This window comes from Balaenoptera ricei, chromosome 10, assembly GCF_028023285.1.
Source record: "Balaenoptera ricei isolate mBalRic1 chromosome 10, mBalRic1.hap2, whole genome shotgun sequence".
Classification (NCBI taxonomy): Eukaryota; Metazoa; Chordata; class Mammalia; order Artiodactyla; family Balaenopteridae; genus Balaenoptera; species Balaenoptera ricei.
Window position 1 is genome coordinate 93,239,541 of NC_082648.1, and position 4,948 is coordinate 93,244,488.

Consider the following 4,948-nt stretch of genomic DNA (forward strand, 5'->3'; position numbering starts at 1 on the left):
ATCTGAAAAACAGACTTAACAGGAATAGGAATAGTCAAGAGGGATGAGAAGAGAAAGAAGATGCAATAGGAAGAAGAAACCTCAATGAAAAGTCTTCTGCGGTTCCCAGCCAAGTAGGGAAACCTCTGTCAAATTTTCCCCGTAGCTGGGTCCCGAGCCAGCTGTCCCGCATTCCATAAGGTGATTCTGTATGTTTGTTGCTAGTTTTGCTATTTATTATCTTAGTAGATAGATAACCTTGAGTAAGGTACTTCCCCGCTTGAAAACTATATTTCCATATGTGTAAAATGGGGATCACAGCAGTATTTACCTAGGAGATTTATGGAGAAGAAACCTTGTGATGTGTTATCTTTATAATCATCGTCATCACCACCATCATTATCATTATCAACATCATCATCACCATCATATCACCATCATCATCATCATTATCATCATCTGTAATCATTAAGCAAATCTCTCTCTTGGTCACTGCTGATAAGGGATTATTTTGCCTCAACCAAAACTGTGCCTGGAAATTCCCCATGGTAGATTCACTGCAGAAATGCCCCCAATTATCTACCCCTCCCTATTTCTATGTCCTTAACAGTGTGACTTGTCAGGTCTCCCCATCTCTATTTCCTTACCTGTTGAATTTGGGCTGGTCGTGCAACTTGCTTTGGCTAATTGGATACAGAAGAAATGATATTGTTCCAGTTTTGTGCTCAGACCTCAAGTGGCCCCCCACGCTTCTGTTTACTCTCTTGGAATCTTGCCTTGCTACCATGAGAACCAAGCCAGGCTAGCATGCTGGGTGATGAGAGACACGTGGTCCAGGAGTCCTCATTGCTCAGCTGACAACTGTCTCACTTGGTCAGTCCTCAGCTGACAGCCAGATGACCACAGACACAAGAGTGAGGTCAGCTGATACAGGCTATGCCTGGCCCAGATCAGCAGGACCACCCATCTCGCCTGTAAATTTGTAAGCACTAAAACGTGGTTGGTGTTTTAAGTTAGTACGTTTCGGGAATGGTTTGTTATGTAGCAGTAAGTAACTGCCACAGCTCTCTTTTCAGGTTTACCCTTCATTGGCTTTGCCAAAATCTTTCTGTCCTAACTTGTAAAGATTAATTCATTCTATGAATTTATTTATTTATGGCTAACTCTGACCTGGGTCAACGAGGGGAAATGAATCAGTCAAAGTCCCAGTCATCGAAAGCATCAATCCAGTTGGGTAGGTAAAGCTATAATGGATGGTGAAAATTGTAAAGACCGTAAGAGAATTATCAATTAAAAAAAGGCATTCTGAGAAGAAAGAGACTATTTCTAGCCTGGGGTTGGGGCAAAATGGGAGAATTGGGGGAAGTCACATAAGGAAATTCCTCCGGTATGTCTAGAGTCATACCTGTCCTTCCATTTTTACTTTTCAATCTGACTTCTGGCCAGGTTGCAGTAGCTTTTTCCAGTTCCCTTTTCTAGTTTTGTCTCCACTCCAATCCATTCTTCTGTCAGATGACTTTTCTCTGAAATGCAAATCTGGCTATGTTACTCCCCTACTTTAAATCCTTTGGTGCACATACATATGTCATCTGGAGATGACTCTAAGGAGGAAAAAAGTGGGCTGAGGTCACAGGTGGAAGAGCAGGCTAGGGTGAGACGCTGACAGCCTCTGAGTGAGCTGGAGCCTGCATGCTGGTACCTTCTGTGTCTATTCCAGGTCGGATTATCTAAATGCTGGTGAGTGTCTTCACTCTTCTGGTTGTGCTGAGGTCTGGGCCTTCAGCCATGGACTCTGTCAGAGCAAGGAGGAAGAGAACAGCTTCCTAATTAAGATCTCCTAGGACTACGATTTAAATTGGCTTTTGTTCCCTGGCAAACACTAAAGGACAGAGAGGCAAGAGTGGCCAGTAGCTACTGGTTGGGAAATAAGGGACATTGGCTGATGGATTTGCAAAGGACAAGCCACACCCAATTAATCGAGAGTAGGGAACAACCGGAGCTTAAGCACGCACACACACAAAATTTAAATCCTGTGTTAGCTGGCTTTGTAGGCTTGCTAATGGAATTTGTGCAGTGCCCCAGACGGAGGGTCAGAGAAGAAAGGGAGACGTGTCAAGATAATCTTTTCAACAGTTTTCTCCCCCCTTCTTCTTTACCTTTCTGAACAATAAACTGATTTTTCAACCAGCTTAATTTGGGTAACATAATAAATAGTGCTTATGGTAGAAGGTGTTTAGGGGTTAAAAACACAAATTTATTTAGATATTAGGTGTACCTGGATTTAAGTAATTGATCCACTATTTGCTTCCCATATAATCTTGGGCAAGTTACTTAATTTCCATTTGTGGATGGCAGCCATAGGGTTGGACAATGCATAGACCTCCTGGCTATTCATGCTGCCTGGACTCTCATCCTCTTGTCTGAAAATGGGGAACATTTTTTCCTTGTGGGGATCTTGGGAGAGTTAAGCATGTTACTGTGCATAGATTGCTTAGCTTGGATGCTGACACAAAATAGGCATGCAATAACTATTGGTTATTAATATGGCTATGGGCGAGGGATTTTAAAGGCTTATTGAGTTTAATCCCCATAACCATCCTATGAGGCAGAACTTTCCCAAGTTCCCATAGTTAGTAACGGAAACATCTTGGATTTAATTTAGGCAGTTTAACTCTAGAGCCTGTGCTCTTAACTAGCGTACTTTGAATTACATGTGCATTTTTCTTCTTCTCTCTCTCTCCTTCACTGTCTATTATCTATCTATCATAGTATCTATCTATCTGCATCATCATCATCTCTATTATCTATCTGTCTGCCTTTCTCTATCAATCATCTATCTTTCTACTGTCTGTCAACACACTCTGTGCACATATTTGTGTATGTATAGTTAGCCCAAAAATACAGAGAACAAAACAGAGGCTCAGCAAACTTAACAGACCCCAGATAACAGAGCTGACTTTCTAGTCTAGAACTGTCCAACTCCAAAACCTGTACTGGGATATTTTTTTTTTTAACTACATCAAGATTATGAATAAAATAGCCAGTGAGTCTTTTTTAGTGCAGTCATTTTAAATTTTACTGGGAAGAAAGGAAAACTATAAAAATGTCAACTATCTCCCTCAACTATTTGCTCCTAGCAAATAAGAAAGCATATTTTAATACGAGGTATTTGGAGCTGACTTTTGGAGATGGAGAGTACGTATTTTTAGGAATGAGAATGGTACACATATCACTCACACACCGTCAAAGGCTTGGTAGCCTTCTTGTCTGGCTGTGCGGTTCTTCCAGGCACAAACACAAGTACTACTGTTTTCAAGACAACAAGCTAGCCTAGAGACAAGTGGCACCCAGGAAAAGTGAGACATGTCCTGCACATTTGTATATAGAGACACTCTATGGCACTAACACAGTTATCTGCAGTAACAGAGGAGAGTTGACAGCATACAGGGTCCAAAAGAGCAGGCAACCCTCAAATCATAACTTTTGAACTTTGGAACGTGTGAATTCATTGGGATAATTTTGCATCTGATTAACTTTCCTAATTAGGCTTGCCGCAAACCAGCATGACCTCTTTAGCCTCTATCCCAGAATATATAAATCCCTGTTCAGGTGTTCCCAGTAATTGGGGAGATGACCCCTGGTTGGCACCCTTTCCCACCTTTGTGTCGGTTGATCTGACTCATTGCCTTTCTCCTGAAAGTTACCTGCCTCACTGCACCCTGCTACTCTCAACAGATGACCTTATTCTAACCCCACCAAGAAAATGGAGACATGCTGGCATGATTTCTCTCAACTTCCCTCACATCCATCTCTGAAAAAGAATATATAAGCAAACACACGTCAGCACTTTCTTGGAAGCTCCCAATTTCAATAATTCTGTTTTGTTCTTCCAGTAAACTTTAGAAATAACTGGAAATGGCAATATTTTTGAATCCGAAGTAAATCTCTCTAGACTGCCTCTATTTGACCTCAAGTGACACAAATTGCTCTGTGTTCAGATATTTGGTTAAAAAATATGAGCAGTTGCCCCAGTTTATTCCTTTCTTTCCTGCTCAGAGAAAGAAGTGGTCCCCACTCCTTTCCAAATAAATCCTCCTCATGTGTCCTGGATCCAGTTCCCTTCCAGGAGGCAATGCTATTGCTTTCTCCCCCCCTCTACTTTCAAGCTCTTCTTTTTTACTGGTTTCTTCCGGTAACCTTCAAACATACTGTGAAATTTGGGCAAAATACATACCAAAATAAAAGCAAAGACAAAACCAGCCGAAAACTTCCCAGAACTCAACCTTCCCCTCAAGCTGCTCCCTGATTTCTTCTTCTCCTCAATTACTATTATTATCTTTATCTTTCCCTCATTATCCATCCTGCAGCAGTCTTGTTCTTGCTCTGGCTCTCTTTCCATTGAAAGCACACTTTGTAAGGAGACCAATAACCTCCATCAAAACACTTTTTCACACTGTATTGCTATATTTCGATGTCTATTTTCTCCCACTGGCCTGTTCTTTGAGATCCAGGAGACTTACTAATTCTGTGTTCTAGCATTCAACACAGGGCCCAGCACATTGTAACTTCTCAACTAACATTTATATTAAACTGATAAGAGCAGATACTACACTTGGTCTTAGCCAAAAGGCTGAGAAGCAATCAACTAACATGAATAGAGTGAATGAGCTCAGCCCAATCCAGTGGACCCTTCTCACTGCCACTCTAGCTGTGTTCTCAGACGCCTTTGCTGCTGCTTACTGGACATCCTTCTTGAAATTCTCTCACACCCTGGATTCTAGAATGCAACTTCTCTTTTCCTATTCTTACCTCAACCTGCTCCTAGAAGGAAAGGATAGGCTATTGTTCTTTCTTGTATCCCCAGTGTCTTACACGGGGGTCACAATAAATTGACCGGATTGGAGTGGGTGAATTACACTGGATATGTAAAAATTTTCTGTACTTTGCTTTCATTCCAAGGAAGGTATTA

The 4,948-nt window shown here is 41.5% G+C and overlaps 1 pseudogene; it reads right to left on the minus strand.

Moving 5' to 3' along the window:
* Window positions 1–4,523: 4,523 nt before the first annotated feature.
* Window positions 4,524–4,621, minus strand: LOC132373816 (U2 spliceosomal RNA; annotated as a pseudogene).
* Window positions 4,622–4,948: the final 327 nt, after the last annotated feature.